Consider the following 21,156-nt stretch of genomic DNA (forward strand, 5'->3'; position numbering starts at 1 on the left):
CTGAAGGTGACGCGAGGCACTTCGCCACACCCTGCACTTCTGTCTTCGCACATTAGCCTATTGCTGTTATCGGTAGGATAAGTATCTCTTCTGCTCTCTTGGCTTCCTCTCTCCCACTCGGGGCTGCTTTCGCCAGCTCCACAATGAGAGAGAATCCTGTTATCCTGCTCTCTCCACTCGGATCCCGTTTCTAAACTTCTATTCCGAGCTTCTTCGGCAGCGTCCCATTCTCTCAGGTATTCCCTTAATTCCTTATGGGTTTTCGGTTTAGGACCCCTCAAATCCATTGGTCCTCTTTGACCTCCCTGTTCTACCCTGGGACCTGTTGCAGAATCTAATGGGGTACTCCGACTTATTGGTGCTCGTATTTGCCTGTGGGGATTCATTGTGGCATTCCTATTCTCCACTTCTGCTCTTTCATTGTCCCATCGTGCCTGTTCCTCCTGCTGGACCCCTTCTGGGTTATAGATTGACACAATAGGGCCTATGGTGACCGGAACCTGCAAGGCGTCTGGCATTTGGTATGACCTAGCGCATTGCGTCTCTGGCACCTTCTGGACCACAAATCTTCCCACTACTCTCTGTTCAGGACTAGTTTGGGGTATCTCCTCAGCCTTAGTAGCGTCCCACTCGGTTACTGGGATCGACTTATATTCCCCCCACCTAGCTCCGTCCGTTTGCGGTAATATGGGACTCGCAAGTTCACCGCTATATGGAGGTGGTCTATCTGTTAACAACCTTTCTATTAGATCCTCCTCCTGCTCGCTTTCCTCATCTTCTTGTTCTAGAGGTTTCCTTTCTCCCGTAGCCTCTATCATGGTGAACAGTTTGTCCGCTTCTATCTTCTGCACCCTCCATTTCTTAGCTTCCTCGTCCCATTTAGCATCCTGCACTGCCTTTACCGATCTTCTCACTCTTTCTTGGCGCCTCTTTACGCCCCTTTCGTGTGCTGTTCTAAACCACACACCAAGAGCTTCAAATTGTGTTGGCCTCGGTAGAGGTCTCATTGAAAGCATCGTCGCCTTCAGTTGGTTCAACACTTCTAGTTTAAACGTTCCAAATCTCGGAAACGCCAGCTCTTTTTGCCCTTCAGTTAGCCTATGCCACTCGGAGATCCATAATATCGAATGTAAGCCTACATTGGCTGCCATATGATATGCTGGTGTGCCTTCTGGTGGAGCTTCTTCTCCGACATATAAATTTCTCCTTTTTCTTTTAAAGATTTTTCCTAAACCCTTGAAACACTTCATTTTGATCACGTACGATATTTCTTACTTATTTGCGTCTTGATAACAACCACCAATCCCTGTACGACTCTCGCTAATCAGCCTATCTCAGCACAGTTCTATGCTAACCGACCAATCTCAGCGCGGCTCTGCGCTGACGTCACTTCTCTCTTCAGCAGCTTCCTCGTTTCTCAACTCGTTTCACGATGTCACATGCGTTTTCATTCATACATCGAAAAATGACTACTTCCGTCCAAGCGATCACTTTTCTCTGACTGTACGGCCACAGTCTAACTGTAATTGCTACCTCAACTGGCACAGCGTCTTTCCTCTTACGGTCGGACACTTGCCTCAACTGATAGGTTACTTACACACAGTAAACGTACGACCAGCGTCCGCTACTCATTCACTCACACATACGCTCCCCCTATCATCGGTCTATCGGGAAATCAATGGTACCTCATGACCCCCTTTCAATGGTAGACAAATTACTCTGGGTGTTCGATACACCCGAACCACTTAAGTCCTCTGGACATAAGATTTCATCCGGTTGCGCGCGCTCACAACCTTCCCCCAATCACACTACAGACATTCAACTCCGCTTGACATTACAACACAGGAACAACATGAAACACCGCAATCTTACAACGCATGACCCTTATACTCACTCTCGACCGATTCTGCTGCTTTTCTTCTCGATACCCCGTCAGCACCGTCTTCGGCTGCAATTCTTCTTCTGGTCGACGATGACTAGGGACCTTGGGGTAAACTAACCTGGCCTAGGTCGTCTTCCTCAAGAAGATAACCATCAAATTCTGCTACCAACTGCGGGGAATGAGATTTTGATATCAAATTATGATTATGATCAATTTAATAATTTATCTCATTCGTCATTTTTGGACCGTTTTATATCTGTCATTGAGTAAAAGACAACCCCACATAGGTTAGACAAACCCCATTAACTGACGCCACTCTGAAGAACCACTTACAACTGATAAAGTTTTAAGAGTTTTATATAAAGTTAATTTGAATGCGATACAATCCACTCAGGATAAAATCTCAAAGTATACAAAATACAAAATCAGTTACAATATCAGCCGCTTAAGCTTCGGTGTGAAGTGGTTCCTCCTGCGTCATCTGCAGTAAGATAAAAATCATCAAGTTAATCTGTCCCTACTCTATACTACGTGACAACCCTACTTCGCAAGTTCCTTCCCTAAAAAGGTGTCAGCAGTTTGACTCCCAAAGAAGTTCAAACTCTCTTAGCCTCTAAAGGAAATCTTAAGTTTCAGAAGCAGTACCCTATCTGCCTACCCATCCGCTCTCTCTAAGGGTCCTCAGCCTACTGCTCCCTTGCGCTCTGATGTCTCAGCGCATCTGCTCAAGGCATCTACCTTCGCCCTTGCTCTGAGCAATTCGTCTCGCTGTTCCTAATCTCCCAATTGCTACCTCCTCCCCGGGGTGCTGTCCCTAAAATACACAATCACAGTGTGGGTGGAACGCCCCTTGACGCCCACCACGGACTTCCCCCGATGATGTCAATTTCCTGCTTCTTCCATTGGTCCATTCCTTGCGTCGTCCGTTAAGTTGACCCTTCTCCTTAGATGTCATCTTCATCATCTCATCGTCGACTTTTATTGACTCTTTCAGATCGAATGTCATATGAACTTAGACAAGGCTTTAACTTATCTGTACAACTTCTTAACCTTCTAGATCCTGTGAATGGTCTTGTCAAAACATAGTCCACCTCAAAAGTGTCTCTCCTCACGTTCGAGCAATAAGCTCCGTCCGGCATTGTCACCTTAAATCTAACAAGTGCTAGACTTCTTGGCTCTCACGTTCACATCAAACTATTTACGACTTTTACAAGCCCACTAAATTACATACATTTGACTATGCTCCTGCGAACTCTTGGTCAGTTAGGTTATAATCACAAATGACCTAAACTTCTTCCAGCATTCCTACAGAAACCCTCTACACAGTATAACCTTTGGCATACATTTATATATTCGTACTTTAGCAAAAGCCCTAGTTATACTTAAATACATTCTACATCAAATATATGTAATACATAGAATACGACTGCATAGAATATAACTTATGCATTCTCCTTGGTTACATTGTCACGTACGTTCTCTACATTTATTCCACGTTATATTCCTCCACGTTTATGTCTTTCCACGTTATATTTCTCGCCGCTTCTCCAATTTAAAGTTACACACGTATACGAATTCTACTGTGCACGTTCTACATTTCGTAAACACTTCTACACATTCCTATATTTACCCATCATGTATACGGGCCTTCTAAATCTAATGCATTTTTAACATGTGAATACATTTACATTTCCTATACCATATTATCACATTAATTGGCCTTTATGCTATAAGTGTCAACTTTACATTACGATATGCGTTTCATTCCTACGTTTATAACATATACGTCTAAATATGGCTACGATATACTCTACATTCAAATTGCGCTCTCTCAATAAGAAAGAGCTGACTTTCTGCCAATCGGAGTAAAGCCGCATCAAGCAGCATTATTTTTTTTTCTCAAGCAGCATTTGTTGGCTGATGAAATTGTTGCGCTGTTGAACCATCTTAATGTATTCAGGAAGGTTATCAGCATAAACTATGGAATCTGGCTGGTTGGAATGGTTTTAATTAACTAACCGGATAAAAGATTTGCTAATGTGTGCAAATACCATGTTGGCGTGGGGGAGAGGATGGAGTCATGGTAAAACACAAGATCGGAGCCAAGCTTCTAGGTGGCAGAATTGTGACCACGCCACAGGTTAAATGGCACTAGGGACTGGCAAACAAATAACCCAAGAGAATTGTGAAGAGCAGGTCTTGCCCACCTGTAGAATGTAAGGGAAACTGATTCAGGGCTCTCTGGAGGCTCATTTAATCTACTTTACTGTTATGGGTCAGATTGTTTAAATCATTGCCTACTGCCTGACAAATATATTTAATACTGAGATTTTCTTCCCCCAAGGTTCGAATTAACCCTGTTAGATATGTTAAAAGAAAAATAGTGGTCTAGAAATCCATTTGTGGAGACCCGCGATGTGCCAATGTTTTGTGCCCTAGTCAGGCCCATGTAGAGAAGCTGCTCATTTCTTACATTGTCAATTCTGTCAAGAATGCTATATTATTGTTAAGATGTACTGACAGAGAAGAGGTTGAGATACAGAAGGTCAGTGTAAGGAAACACCTACTATTAAAAACATGTCCACAAATGGAACCTTACCTGACATGGCCCATGTCTAGCTATGAACGGTTTCTGTTAATAAGGTTCCGCTTTGATTTATATCATCTTTTATTAGCAGTACCAAGTGGGGCTCAACGGGGCGAGGTGTTGCCAGCTTGTGGCTGCGACGGAAAGTCTCCTCAAGATCTGGCACACTTTCTTTTTATTTGCCCCTATTATTCCATCCCACGGAAATTATATCTTAAACCGTGCCTTAAAAAATTGAGTTTTGCACAAATTAAACCTGCACTTTACTATTTACAACTACTGAATAGCGATTGTACATTATTTGTCTGTAACTTTTTTAAAAAAGCCATCTGTTTTAGGAAAAGTATGGATGGTTAATCACGCTGCAAATGTTTTAGGTGCTTTTTTAAGAATACAGTTATTTATATTTTTAACCAAATACTGCTCATGCTCATAGCGTCTGATGTATCACCGTTTTCTTCGTACTGTATACTGTGTCATTATTTGCCATACGAAATGAATTGTTTGTAATGTTTTTAAATGTGTACTTAAAAATTGTACTTTTATGATTGTAAAATCTACAATCGAATAAAGATTTTTGAATTGAATTGAATTACATTGTCATCTTTTTCACAATAACATTTTGGCTGTGACCTTTTGCACATATCCGCATGCCTGACAATGTTGGATTAGTGTCTCTGAAACTACTTCTGTTTACACATCTGGCTTCGAAATGCCTTGAACTCCAAGTACAAGCCTCTACATACAAATCCACAGATCTCATTCTATCTTCATCCTCGGGGCGACAGGGTTATCTACAGGGTTATCTACATATCCATAACATTGCTAATCGGTACGTGCATCGCAAGGATGCTTTTTATTATAAATAATCAGCAACTCATAGGATTAGCAAAAAAGGCACTTCAGCTGACACAGAGGGTCCTGGATGCTGAGACTTCACCACGCAGTGGTCTGACATCTCAGTGAGGGGTGTTCAGTTCATGACCAAGACGGGGTCCTACATGCTCCCCTGCCAGGTAATGGGGTTGGATCGTCCCTTGGGGCGATTCTTTGCTTCACACGTACAATCCTGACCATTACTAAGACTTTCCCATTGGAAAATATTAGAACAATGGATGACGAAGAGATAGTGAAGACAACTTCCCCCTTCCGTCTTGATGAGTTTACCCCAGTGTCTTTAGAAGAAACTGCTAAAGCTATCTTAGCTAGCAAATCGGGTTCCCCTTTCGACCCCTGTCCCCCTCCGGTGTTGCATTACTTAATAGAGATGGTTAATCCTATCATTAACAAAATCATCAATTCCTCTCTAGCAACAGCAAGTATCCCTAACGACTGGAAATTGGCAGCTGTTAAACCACTCCAAAAAAAGGCCCTTGCCGATCCCACCACCCTTTCCAACCTACGCCCAATTTCCTTGTTGCCCATTTTATTTAAGCTGACTGAAAAGTTTGTCAATAGTCAACTGACTAACTTTTTGGAGAAGAATAACGTTCTCCACCCCAATCAGTCAGGATTTCGGTCAGAACACTCTACCGAACCAGCTCTATTATACACTGCTGAAACTTTAAGAGCAGCAATGGACCAAGGAAAACAGGCTGTCCTGATCCTACTTGACCTGTCGGCAGCCTTTGATACCGTGTCCCACAACATCTTATTGGACCGGTTGGCTGCCGCAGGGGTAGGAGGACAGGTGTTGGCTTGGTGTAGGAATTTCCTCACTGACAGACGCCAAATAACAGTGTTAGGCCCATATCAATCTGAGGCTAAAAACGTCAGCTCAGGGGTGCCACAGGGCTCCAGTTTGAGCCCAGTTCTTTTCAATCTATATATGGCACCTCTGATGAACTTGATCGCGTCATTTAGGATCAGTTCTATTTCATACGCTGACGACACCCAACTGATTTTGGTGCTGGACAGGGAACGGCCAGGTGCCGAGGAAGACCTTAGGGACTGTCTTGCAGCAACATTTAAATGGATGAACAACAACCATTTAAAGTGCAGCGCCGGTAAAACGGAAATTCTACCTGTAGGGACAAATAACCCTTTTTCCCCTATAGCATGCTGGCCATCAGATGCTGAAGTGCCACCTAATACAATTGTATCCGCCCGGAACCTGGGTATAAAATTTGATAACAAATTATCCTTTAAACCCCAGGCTGTAGCAGTAGCAGGCATGTGCTTTCAAATCATTAAAGCACTCAGGAAGTTCTTTGACCTTCTGCCTCTCTCGGCCAGGAAAACAGTTGCAGTGGCCTTAATTAACTCTAGGCTAGACTATTGCAATGGACTTTATGTTGGAGCAAATAAGATCGTTCTCCACAAATTGCAGATGGTCCAAAATGCGGCAGCCCGCCTTGTACTGCGTTTGCCCCGTAGATCGTCAGCCTCAACAGCCCTGAATACTTTACATTGGCTGCCAATCGGGAAGAGAATCTTATTCAAACTTCTCCTAATCACTTTCAGGGCTTTCCACCAACGTGGACCAACCTACCTACAAAAGGGGTTTAAAAGATACTACCCAGCACGTTGCTTGAGATCCACAAACCAGAACCTACTCTCTACACCCCATTTCAAACTGACCACTAAAGGTGGCAAATCCATCTTCGTTCTGGGAACTAAGGCCTGGAATAAACTCCCCCTTTCCCTGCGGTCTTTCTCTCAAGAAGCCTCCTTCAGGAAGGCATTGAAAACCTGGATTTTCTCTCTGCCTGACGCCGTGTGCCGGACTCTGGTGTAATGTGTGTGAAGAGATTAGGACATCTTTTTCCTTTTCCAACTTTCCATCTGAGTTGTGTAAGCGCCAAGATACTCCTTGGAGTGGAAGTAGCGCGGTAGAAATGTCCATTACATTACATTACATTACACACACTCTAGGTACAGACAGAGTAGGGTTTTGCATAGTAGGAGTATGCCGGATTACTACCTTGTTTTATATGCCTGCATATATACAGTGTTTTAGCACCATGGTAGAACTATGTCTACTATTTTACTCTTTTGGTGCTTGTAATCACTATCATCTGCTTCTTCCTACTGATTATCACAGCACATTTATTTTATACAAGAATATCGTTAGTTCAATAAATATATTGAAAACGTCCCTCTGTATTTACTGTATATTTCTCTGACAACAAGGAGCACGAGTGACTGGGCGAAAGGATCTGATATGTTACCACAATCCCTGAGGGATCAGGGTTGTCATGTTCAGTGGTTGCCAGAAGCCATTCGCTCACTGGTAGGGTTAGGGGGGTTTATGGTGCCACTGTGAGCCAGCTGGTCCCTAGGCCAACATATGCTCCGGGGTGCCCAGAATCAGTCTAGACACCTTTGTGTTGTCCAACAAACATGCAGATCCTACGGATCAGTGGTAACTACACGACATGGCTGTGTCAATGTCGGTTTGGTTCTTATTTAACGGTCTACTTGAGTCATTCAGTTGTGCTTTCTCAGAACACAAATTCCGTTCTGGATAGCACAAAAAACAAGCCAGCTTGAAGTAGCATTTCCCCAAATGGGCCATCAGCAAAAACACAGAATGTGGACTATTTTCTTGCCAATGGGGATGCCTTCCCTGGTGGAAGACTGCACAACATGGGGTACAGTCTTCGCTGTCGTTTACACCAGAACACATGGTACCCCTTCACTGGTTGTCTTGCCGGAGGTACTGAAACAGGTACAGAATGAATACTGGGCAGCACCTGCCCTGCAATTGGGAATTAAACTGATGGGCAATTTTGCCACAGTATCAGCCATTAAGTAAAGTAACATAAAGAAGGAGGCAGCAGCATTAGCTACACGCCAACACCTGGGGGCGTTCACTCCTGCAGGGCAGGAGTGGGAATTGCCTTAAATTATAGAATTTTGTAGACATTATTTGGGAGCCAGACCTGGGAAACCACAATTTAAGAGCAATTCTGAAAAGGATAGCTCTAAGCAAGCACCTGATTCTTCCAAGAAAAAATGGGCCAAAAAACAAAAAAGGATCAAAATAAAACACAATCACTGGGTGGGTCTCCTGAATGGGAAACCACTGACAAGAAATACAATTTTTGAAACTGTGATAACATTAGAAAGCCAGTCTGGTATCAGGATACTGATACACGTTCCTCTCGTTACGTTCAGGAGTCACCCGATACATGTTCAGAGAGAGATGGACGGTCAGAGCGCAGATCAGACGAACGTGTGAAACCGAAGAAGGAATCACAATGCTGATCATACTACTCCCTTGAACAAGAAAACAAACCAAAGAAAACTAAACCTCAATTCAAAAAGAAGATGGTAGCTGGGATTAAAATAAGACATGCCCAGGCTACGGAGGACTCTGCTTCTGAATGGGGAAAGGACGATGCTGGACAGCACAGCAGAAGTCACAATAGTTCACCCGAACCTGATGGATTATTTGATGTCAGTAGCGCTGATTGAACATATCACAGTGGAAACACCTGATACTAGGGTAAGTGTCCCCCATCATTTACTTTATCCGAAGTTACACTCCAATTGGTGGGGGACATCAAGGCTCTCTTTTGGGAGAACCTGACATTTGGTTACGACATTCTTTTTGCTAAAAAAAGACTGAGCACCTGAGTTTGTAATAGAATGTCCAAACGGGAACACAGTAATTTTACCTGCTGTCTCAGAACTTGTTCCGGAATCAATAAAACATTCATATGCCAAGGAGTTGGATTAGCGCTAGCTCCTGCACTATAATGCAATCATGTTGGGTGGGATGATGAGTCACCTCACCACAAAATCCCATTAAAAACAACTCCTAAGCTGCAAAGACAATACCCAATAAAACATGAAGCTAAAAAACAAGTTAGGGACAATCCTAGAACAACTTGACTACCAAGGTGTAATAGAAAATTGCACCTCGACAATGAATAATCCCTTGTTTCCTGTAATGAAAAGGGACAATTCATACTGTCTAGTTTTAGACTACAGATATTTAAACACAGCACTCGCACATTTGTCGTACAAAATGCACACAATACCACACTAATGAATAACATTGTGCGGAAAAAAAACTCACTAGATATCTCAAATGAATTTTTCTGCCAGAGTATAGCACTTGAAAGCAGATATTTGACAGCATTTTCAGCTCTAGGCTCACAGAGGCAATTTTGCGGTTTGCCTCAAGGGTATAAGAATAGCCCTGGGCTGTTTTCAGCCACAGTGACCCAGTTACTTCATGAATTTATGAGGAGGCTTTGTCCTATGCAGCTGATATTTATCTGACGGACGATTAATAGAACACTTGAATAGAGTAGGCTGTATAATTCTGGGATTTGCTCACCTGGGCCACACATTTAATAACAAAAAAAATCTGCCCATCTCAATGTTCTGTTTCTGGGAAACGAGTTGTCAAGTGAAGCAAAACGCCTGGTGGCACATATTTTAGAAACCTTCACCTTGCTCCAACCAACAGCAACTCTAAAAACACTACAATCCATTTTAGGATTTTTTAATTATGGTAGAATATACATTTTGAATTATGCAGAATAGGAGAAACCGGTCTATGATTTAATCAGACCAACCATTGGACACAGGAACATACAAACATTTTACGTTCTGAACAAGCTGTTATAATAGCATCCAAACATTTACACACACATGTAAACACAACCAACCTGGTGATCGGCGTAGTCGCTGGACCAACCGGGTACACTTTCAATGAAGGTGATACAGTACCAATTGCATACAAATCACATTTGTACACAAACGCCGAAATGCGTTTTGACCCACTGAGAAAATGATCACAGCGGTACAAACTGCTGTAGTGAGAGAGAGAGCCCTAGCTCGGTTACAGCGCATAATTGTCATGACCCCGGTACCGACCTTAGAGGCTGTTACCAAAGAAAGTGTTCTAAATGCCAAAGCATTACATCTGCGATGGATACAATGGCGTACTCTCTCACTGCAACATATGTAGATTACAGATTTGACTCTACATTTCAAACACACGCATTTTTGCAGTACGAACAAGAATATCCTCTGCCGAATTAACTAATGCCTCTAGATTGATATTACTATGTCATCTATAATGATGGATATGCTCAGCCTGCCGTAGGGACAATACACTAACGCAATCGTAAAGGGGCACATGCATTACGGAAAGTTACTTCCTGAGAAAACACACACGCAGTCCTTAATGGACTACACAGCGCAGCTGGCAGAACTCCCAGCCCTGATACTGGCACTTCAAAATATGGATCACGGATTCCCCACACTTATAGTGTGGGTTTCGGATTACTGTGTTCAGTCCTATAATGAATGGATTTCGAGATTTCAAGTGTTGCACAATCAAGCAAAAACTGCTGCTTTGGGAACAGGTGACAAAGATGAAAGAATGCTTGCCACAGGCCATGTTATCCACACACTGAGTCATCAACATGTTGGTGTTCATGCTGCAAGGAATTCCATGGCTGATGAAACCGCTAAATCAACACTTTGCACTGCTGCCATTGCTGCAATCACTTGTTCTAGCATGCGATTAGACAGAGACATCATGGTGGCTGTCAATGCTGCTCGCAATGACACACACCTGCTGAAAGGGTTTCCACTCAAGTACTCCTACAAGTTAGATGCAGAAAACATTCTGTATGCTCAGATTCCAAGAGTGGGGGATAGATAGAGTTATACCAAACACTGATCACAGATTGGGTTTAAGACTAGCTGCACATGAGGGTCTAGGTTCAGCACACACTGGGTTTACTGCTACAATTTAATTATTGAAGCAGCACTATTGGTGGCCTGGCTTTACAAAACAGACCAAGGACTTCACCCTTAAATGTGATGTCTGCAAGCTGATGAAAGGATCCACCATTGCACGTCCTTCACTGACACCTCTATTAATTGCAGACAAGCCTCTCGCGGTTGTCTATTTGGATAACTGTGGCCCTTAACACTCAGACAGGGTTACAACTACATCTTGGTGGCAGTGGATTCAAGGTCCAGATTCCTGTGTGTTTGGCCACAGCGGTTGGCTGATGCTGGAACTGTTATAGAGGATGTGCGAGGCTTCATTGGGACATAGGCAATTGGCACACTACATTCCGACTAGGTTCTGGCGTTTAGCTCTCGGGCTTACAAAGAAGCCATGGGAAGTTTGGGTGTGGCCTTGTGGTACTCCTCCCCCTATTATCAGAGGGAAATTCAATAGTTGAGAGGAAAAACTGTGACTTAAAGCGGTTCTTAGCAGCAAGGGTATTAGCCACGGGTCGCAGTTGGGTCAATCACCTATATGGGGTCCAGAGAACACTCAATAACATGCGAAGAAAAACCATGGGTGGTCGTACTCCATATGAAATCCTGTTTGGAGTGAGAAAGTGGGTCTCAGAACACGATAATGTTAGTGCAGTGGTAGCGGAAACATAATTTGACATCAATGAACGTTTGACTGTTTTACAGGAAATTAATGAATTCTGGGGCACACAAAGCAATGTCCAAGTAAAACGCACCACCACTGGGGAAGTGAAGGGTGTTCTGGCAAGACCTGGCTGGGGCCCAAGTATTGGGAATCTAGTTAGGGAAAAAATTGTGGAGAAGAAAGAATTTGGGCCATCCTATTTAGTGCCTGTACCTGTCCTGGTTGTCAAAGGTACCAGAACTGTACATCGTCCGCCTCTTGCCGGCCGAGACAAAAGGTTTGTCTCAATTGATCTGATTAAACCACACTATGTGGTTGATTCACAACAGTACGCTGCGTGGGCTCCTGGTATGCACCATACTCCTCTCACTACCCCTCAGGCAGTTCAGATGGAAGCTTTAATAACTAAAGAAGATTCCCCTCTCTAAAGAGAAACTGTAAACAACAACAATGAAGTATTTCTTCTCCCTTTTGAAAAAACTACAACTGTACAGCCAATGTAATTCTAAAAATTAACTAGGTCTACGTGAATATGCCACAGATTGAGTAATCTCCCAGTTCTACAAAACCTGTTGAGCTGCCAAAAATAGACCAGACTGCGTCTGGCTACTTTGTGAACTATGATGACTTCTCATCAGATTCAACTGATCCTGAGACACCATTACCACACCTCCCACTTTCAAGCAACAGATGTGTGCCCTCTTTCTTTGGCTAAAAAAGTCATGCTTTGTTACTACTTGGTTACACCTCTAGATTACAGTCGGATTACTATCTCTGGATTGCTTTGGCGACTGTCTTTTTCTTGCTTTTGAATGGACAATATCTCCCAGAACGCTCTACAGTATAACTTGTGTACCACATGAAGCCACATGAATCATCGCACCATGAACAAAGGGACCTGTCACTTGTGAACATTACAGCAGTTTTGGACCCGGAAGGAATTGTGTGGGCCAGGGTATCATATGATGTGTATGGTCCTACTGAACTTTTACAGATACCATATTTGTTTAACATTTCCTTAAATGATACCATCACCTCGAGTACGTTCTCTGATTATTGGGACATTGATACAGTACATAATATTCTAGAAGATCTAGAGCAGACAACTGTGTTTGCTTCTGATCTAGAGCAGACAACTGTGTTTGCTTCTGATGAATTGTATGATGATACATTTAATTACGGTGATATGTTTAGCTATCAAATTGCGGTCACCATTTATTACACAAAGCTAGTATCCCACATGCTGTTTATAATTTCACCCAATGGGGACACTGCCCAACAGCACCAAAAAGTAGTTAAAAAGCATTTGCACAAAAATGTGCTTATTTTTCTGGTTTTGACACGTCAGACCCAGCCTCTTATTAGTATAGGCTTGCACCTACACATGAAAATAAAAAGATGCCAGCAAACACCAAGCTAATATACTCTGCTTCCTTTCTTTCCCAGATGTCTGTAAAGGGTTTCAACTTTTGGAAAGACACCATAGACACAAAATCTGTATTGGGACAAAAGACTGGCAGGTTCAGGGAACTGAGGTATTTTTTAGAGCATGCCTCATGCCACATCAAATTATTATCATGAATAAAACAATGCAACAGACTTTCTGTCTTGGAATAGGCAGGAAGAAGGATTTGAACACACCTCGTATTCCCGCATTCTCATGTTTTGAGAACTGGCAGCATTTCACACTATACTAAGAGAATACACTAAATGCCATGATACAAGATGGTTCTTACAATTCATTAGACTCCAATTGGAAGGGATAATTATTTTGACCTGTGGACACTAATGGGTGTCAGTCTAGATTCCTGAGCAACACCGAAGGATTTAGAATCAATAGGCCTGACCGGCGATCCGTACACTCAGACATCATATAATGTTGGGAAGTTGTGCCTTGATTGGCAAAAAATCTCAATACTTTCTCAGATGAAACAACACTTGTCCCTTCTTTCTGGTGACATGGATCTCAGGGATTTATTATTAGGTCCCCGGAACCCACGTCAATACCACTTCTTGTATGCAATATACAATAAGTTGTGGAAAGCTTCTCAACAGGAAGCTGCTGAGAGGCTGGGCGAGATTGATAGGGTTAATTTAGACCACATTATCCTCCAGTTTATATTCACTGGGCAACATAGTATCTTCTGCAATTGACCCAGCAACTCCACAAAGAGTACTGTGACAAGCTCTAACTTTTATTTTTCCCATGAGAGGAAAAAGCTTTAATTTGTTGCTTTTTTACCTTATCATTCCAAGAAGATTAAATCCCCTGAGAGACCAAGGGCCCTATTCACAAACTGTACTTTGTACTACAAAATAGAACTATTAAAATACTACAAAATGCTATTCATAAACCTACAAGTGTAAATCTCCACTTCTATTTTTTTCTATGAGGAGATCCTTACACGTGTACATTTAATAGTAAATGTGGGAGACAGCATGGGAGCGGTTAAAAAAATGGGGTGTACTTAATACAAAACAGATGGGATTTTAGGAGGAGTAAGGAGGGGATTAAGGAAGGGTTACAATAGGAAGGGATTTAGGAGTAACATACACCCACCGACAAAAGAGTAACGCATTGATATTCACAAACTGCACTTTTAAAATTACTAAATTTCTAAAATGGACCTAAAATAGTAGCAAATGTACTCCAGCTCAGAGGTGAGGTAAGTCCAGCACCACACATGGCCAGCCACTGGTACTGCAACACCCTCCCATAGAAATGAATGAAGGTAGGGACTGAAAGTCACTTCCCCATAGGAAACAATGTTAAATTAAATTATTTAAATTATTGAAAAAATATAAATAAATGTTATTTAATGTTACAAAAAATGATAAAAAGGAATATACAATTATTATTCAATTTTAACATACGTGGGTCTTGGGCTCACTCTGTCACTAGAACAAAACTATGCCTGGGTGAAGAGCACTAATAAGGGTGAAACCGATCCTGGTAAGGCTGCGTCCAAACTGAGGTGGCATGGTGTAAGAAATACGATGGATTTGGGATGCGGCCAGAGCAATTGCCAGTGGCTTAGATTAATTCAAGCATTCCATCCATCACGATGGAGCTCCAAACCTCTACAAAGTTCACCTCAACTGCAGGTTCTGAAGTCATCAAATGAGTCTACTCTGATAAAAACAGAGGGACATTCAGCAGCCTATACAGCACAGTATGGTAGAGATATACATAAGTCTCCTCGCATAACTGTGCCTCAGGAGATCAAACCTCAAATGCCTTCCACAGAGGCATCGAGGACTTTAGGTTTCACCTGGTTTTTTCCCCGCAGATGTCGAGGACGATTAAAGTTGCCAGGGACCTCGAGTAAATAAGGAGGATCTTCCCTCGGGGAGGACATCCTAAGGGGTACAGAATCTGACTTTTGAGGCTCAACCTAGAACACAGACACAAACAATAATCTGGGAACAGTCCCAAGAGAGCCATACCCTGACAGATCATCCTCCTCTCACAAAAGCAAGGCTGTCTCCTTCACCCTTAGGTTATGATGCTTCGACTCTGGAAAGTGCCTTCAACGCAGGGGGTTCGGGGGAGTTGTTCTCAAAATGAAGGCTCTGAGCCTCAAGGCTTCCATGGCACCAAACCATAATCTGTGCTTGAGGCAATCCTGAAACAGAGTGGCAGTTCAGCACCTACAACATCTGAGGAAGAGGGAGAGCAGGTTGATAGTAGACAATGAACTATGTGCATAGATCCAATCACAAATCATATAGTTGCTTGACCACTGACTATCATTCACTGCCCTCACAATGAAGCTCACCAGCGAGGAGGCAACATCAATATGGAAAGTGGAAAACAATGAATAAAGACATGTCCATGGGTCCTGGGCTCAATTTGGTACTGGAACCAAGATCTACTTGGCTGAAGAGCCCATAACAAAGGCAAAACCGGTTCTGGGCTGCTTCTGTTCCAGTTCAGGGAGGACCTGGCCTGACAGTTTGTACTGGACAGTTCCCATTAAGAGCAAGGTCAAGAGTGATTTGCATATGGCTGAGTCCAAAGTGAGGTGGCACAGTGGGCGGCAAACAATGGATACTGAGCATTTGCCAGTGGCTGAGATTAATTCAAGCATTCCATCCATCGCGTTGTTTTTGCATTCGACGTACTAAGAGCACCAGATATGCCCAGATGTAGGTCCTGGGCTTACTATGCCTCTGGAACCAAGCTATCCTGGCTGAAGAGCCCTAATAAGGGTAAAACAGTCCTAGGTTGCTTGTGTTCTGGTTCAGGGAGGACCTGGTCTGGCAGTTCTGGCTGGGCTGTTCCCATGAGGAGCAGGGTCTAGACTGGCTTGCATAATAAGGCTGGGTCCAAACTGAGGTGGCATGGTGGGCAAAAAAATGATAGATTGATATGCAGTCTGAGCGATTGCAAATGGCTGAGATTAATTGAAATATTCCACCCATCACCTTGTGGATTTTGCATTTGATGTACTAAGTGCACTGGAAATGCCTAGACGTGGGTCCCAGGCTTACTGTGCCACTGGAGCCCACGCTATACCTATCTGAGGAGCTCTAATAAGGGCAAAATAAGTCCTGGGTTGCTTGCACAGAAATGAATTGGGATGCAACCTGAGCAATTGCCAGTGTCTAGGATTATATCAAGCATTCCATTCATCATCTTGTTTTTGCATTACTCTATGATGGACCAAAACTCTAAAAAGTTCACCTCAATCACAGGTTCTGAAGACATCGAATGTGTCTGCTCTGATAAAAAAGAAAGGTCATTCAGTGTCCCAGAGAGCAGCCTGGTAGAGATCTACATAAGTGTACTTGCATAATTGTGCCTGCATAGAACAAACCTCTAGGGCAATCCAGAGAGGCATCGAGGATTTCACGCTTCACCTTGCTTTGGCCACAGATGTCGAGTACGATTAAAACACCCTGGACCTTGAGTAAACACAAAGGATCTAACTTCAGGGGGATGACATCCTAAAGGGTTTAGAATCCACATTTTGAGGTTCAACCTTGCACACAGACACAAACAATCAGCAGGGAACAGTCCTAAGAGAGCCATGCCTTGACCATATCTTCCTCTTCTCAGAAAGGCAAGGCAGTCTTCTTCACCCACAGGTTCTAACACTTCAACACCAGAAAGTGCCTTCAATGCCAGGGTGGGTTCTGGTAAATTAATGCTTCAAGCCTCAAGGCTACCATTGCACTGAACTGTAATTTTCCCTGAAGTGGATCCTGAAACAGAGTGACAGTTCAGCACTAACAGCACTTGAGGGAGAGGGAGAACAGGTTGATAGCAGACAAGGAACTACTTACATAGATCCAATCACATGTTATACAAAAGCACTAATGCCAAGAATCAGTGACAAACATTCCCCCGATCACAGAACACCTGTTCGGGATGACTAAGGTTATACTTCCCACAAAAGGAGCAAATATCCACAGACCAGTGGGTACTTTGCTCATCGCCCACTGTTACTGCATAGAATTTCATATGACCCCCTCCAACCATTCCACCCTGGAGACACAGCATTAGCATCCTAAGATGCTGCAAGAGGAGAGACAGGAACTTCGACACAAAGGAGCAATAGAAATTGTCCAAAGATAACAGCAAGGAGCAAGAGTCTACTCGATGTACTACTTAATCGTCAAATAAAATGAACCTCTGCAGCCAATCCATTGAACTACTTCCTAACATCATATTATTTCAAGAGGACTACACTTTATGATGTTCTAATGTTGCTTAATGTTGGAAAATATATGGCTACTTTGCAAACTACTGTGCATCACTCACAGAACTACAAATAGCAAATGACAAATATTAATTTAAGCACAATCACAAACTATTCCTGTAACGAAATGAGGTTTATTATATGGGCGACTATGGTACCTCACTGTGTAATAAACTCACAACACTGGCTTGGTTCCAGTCAGACTCATTTTTAAAACCTTAGCTCAGCCTTGGGCAGCTGTGGCTTTGAGCAGTCAGGCTTAGACAAAGGAACAACTGTAAAGCATTTAAAGAAAACCTAAACAATTGAATAAGAAAAAAACACGACTCACAAGAAATCCAACACCAAACTATAAATCAGACTGTATTTTTACATATTTATAGGCACCAAAACAAACAAGATTCACCGGAGGGTTTCAGAGATATAAATATTTGAAGAAACAGTAAAGAACAACTTTTTACGCAAATGTAAACAAGCATTGGCAAATTCAAAATGTTTAACACTAAACTTTCTCCAACAAATCTGGCATCAAAGTTGAATGCGCTCATTCTGGGTTACTTTAGGTGACCAATTCCAGCACGGGACAGGTCAAGGAGACCAACTCGGTCCCATATGACTGTTACCTCAAAAAGAAAGCAATCCCCAGTCCAGTGATCAGAAATGCCCCTGGCAAGGTATTCTATTGTCTCCACCTTTGTGACCTCTCCTTCCAGAGCAAAGAGGTAGTCTAATCTCGAGAACACCCTATGAGCCCTTGAGAAGTAGGAGTAAGCCTGTTGCATTGGATGATGTCAGCGCCACAGATCGGTCAGCCCCAGGGTATTTTGAAACTGCACCAATGCCATGGGACCCTGGGGTCCAGTTCGTGCTCGATCTATCAAGGGCTCAATTACGTCATTAAAATCCCCCCTAAAATGTGTGTGGCGGGGCCGGATTGTAACAGGAGCCCTGTGAGTTTATCCAAAGTGCGTTGTTGCAAGTGTCGTAATGTAATGTAATGTAAGGGAGTTCTTATATAGCGCGGCTGCCACCCAAGGGCTATCCTGGCTCAGGTGGTGGAGCGTAGACACTCGCTAGGAAAAACTGCTTGTGTTTCCAACTGCCCTGCACTGCTACATAGGTCCCAAACTTGGTTCACCCATGGCTGAGTGACACAGAATGGGGAGACTTTTTAATAGGAATCGCCACCCCTCTCGAACCCTTCATGAAGCCCGCATGCGCCAGGGTAGTGTGGTGTCACCTACCCAGGAAAGAACAGCTAGATCCCAACAGGTGCGTCTCCTGTAGGAAGACGATGTCAGGTTTAAGTAGTTTAAGATAAGTGGAAACCAAGCCCCATTTAATTTTGCTTTCTAACCCATTGACTTTCTACGTCAATATCTTGAACCTTTCCTCAGCCATTGTACCCTGCCAAAGAGTCACCATAATTCCAGCTCCCACCTCCAGGAGTGTCCCTGTCCATTCCTCTCTCTCCAATGCTCAACACTCTCACATTTGAACAAAAAAAAAATACCAGTCCCTTGCAATGACCACATCCCACAACAGTTGGCCCCAACTAGCATGCCTCCCATCCTACACTCTTCAGGCACCCGCACCAACCCCCCCCCCCCCCCCCATTCGTCAACATGACAACTTTGGCACGGGTAGTCCACCAAGAGGTCTGTAATCGTCCCTCCCTCCCCAGTTCAATCAACTACACAATGATATAAGAATCACACAAATTCTACTTCCCTTCAGTAGGCCAAAGTTTTGGAATGTCTGTCAGGCCTCAGGGAATTCTTAGTGGTTTGTGGCGGCAGACTGGCCGCCGTTTCTCTCTCCTCCTCACCATTGTTAGATGGTTGCAATTATGGAGCGGCTGTTTCAGGCGGGGTCGGATCTGGTGCTTCCAGGCGTTGTATGCTCTTGAGCAATGGATGTTCACTGTCCACATCCGCCAAGTCTTCTCGCTCCGATACATCCGTATTAACAGTCTAACTCGACCTCTGAAGGGGAAGTGTCCCGGGCCCATGAACGGTATCTTCGTCCGAGTCCGACAGTTGCAACTTATTTTATCTGGGCCTCAAGGACCTCCCTGGTGTGCCCCCCGCCAAACTCCAGAGCTTCAACGCTCATATCCGACGTTTTCCTTTAGGTCTGTCTTGACTGGAACCCATTCTCTTTTATGTACTCAGCCCGGGAGGTTGGGGCAATGCACGCCGCAACAAAGGCCGCTCCTCTACTCACGACCACGCCTCATCCGGGGTCTGGAAAAAGAGTGTACAGCCCTGAAAAATCACTTTCAGTTCAGCTGGAAACAATAACATGTACTGAATCCCAAGTGCTCTGAGTTTCGCCTTGACAGGATCGAAGGTTCATCGCTGTTTTTGTATGTTGCAGGAATAGTCCGGGAACACCATTACTCTTGTGTTCCCGTACTTCATCTCCCCTTTCTTCCTCAGGTCCTGGAGAATGAGATCTCTATCTTGAAAGTTCAAGAAACGAGCAATCAGGGGCCTAGGAGGAGCCCCCAGTGGTGGGGGGGGGGGGCGGACGTTTGGCATCCGATGTGCTCGCTCTATGACAAAACAGAACGAGAATTGTTTATCTGGAAGGGCCTCTTGAAGGAATGTGAGGAGAAATTCGCCCGGGTCAGGTCGTTCTGCGGCTTCCAGAAAACCAATAAATCTAAGACTGTTTCTGCGGGCCCTATTTTTCTCATCATCGACCTTTCAGACCACCTCCTTCATGGAGGCCAGGAGTCCCTTTACGTCCTTCTGCGTGGAAAGGGAGGTATCTTCAAGTTCTGATATGCGGTTTTCCACCTCAGTAACTCCCTCAGAAACTATTCACAAGTCGTGTCGTAGTAACGTGACCTCTGAGCGGATCTCCGCCATTTTCCCTTCCAAGCTTTCCCTGGATGCGTGAATCGCCTGTAGTATGGCCGCGTTATCTAAAGGGGGGGCAAGACGACCCTCCGCCAACACCGGCGCAGGGAGCACCTTGGCAAAACGATCCCGCTTCCCCTATTGCGACGATTTAGGCTCTTTGTCCTTTGCCATTTTGTAGGGTCACTTGCTGAATTGTGTCCAGAAAATAACTGAGTCCAACGTGACCCCAGGAGCTCTTTTGACTAGTGATCGGGAACCTTCTCCTTGAAAAATCGAAGGCGAGCTGCACAGCTTATACGGCCACGTGTATGTCGGTCACTGGAACACACCACAGACACAAAGTAAGTAAGGAGGTCCCAATGGCGCTATTTCCCCCTCCTGGTGTCCCAAAAGTCACTGCATCACTGCTGGGGCAAAGAAGGTGACCCCCAATCTTGCGCTTCCAGTGCAGTGAAAGACGCTACAACATGAAGCCACACCACTGAAATCCACCTCGCAAGGTATATACCAGGGCCATATGTACCTCCAAAAGCTTGCATTCAGGCTTGCAGGTCAGATTAATCCTCTCAGAAGAATCAAATTTTCATGTGAAGAACATTCAAACTAAAAAAGGATATCTGTGCCTGTCCTAAGTACATCTACCTTCTAGGAAGCACAGTACTGTTCTATTACAATCACACAAAGCAAGAGCACAGTGCTGTCTGTTCTATTGCAATCACACGAAGCACGAGCACAGTGCTGTTCTATCA

At 43.8% G+C, this 21,156-nt stretch overlaps 1 protein-coding gene across 1 annotated transcript in view; it reads right to left on the reverse strand.

Moving 5' to 3' along the window:
• Window positions 1-21,156, reverse strand: part of RAB3B (RAB3B, member RAS oncogene family) — an 821,272-nt gene that overhangs the window by 427,199 nt on the left and 372,917 nt on the right. The window lies entirely within an intron of this gene.

The sequence above is a fragment of the Lissotriton vulgaris genome, chromosome 1_1 (genome assembly GCF_964263255.1).
Source record: "Lissotriton vulgaris chromosome 1_1, aLisVul1.2, whole genome shotgun sequence".
In the NCBI taxonomy this organism is placed as follows: domain Eukaryota; kingdom Metazoa; phylum Chordata; class Amphibia; order Caudata; family Salamandridae; genus Lissotriton; species Lissotriton vulgaris.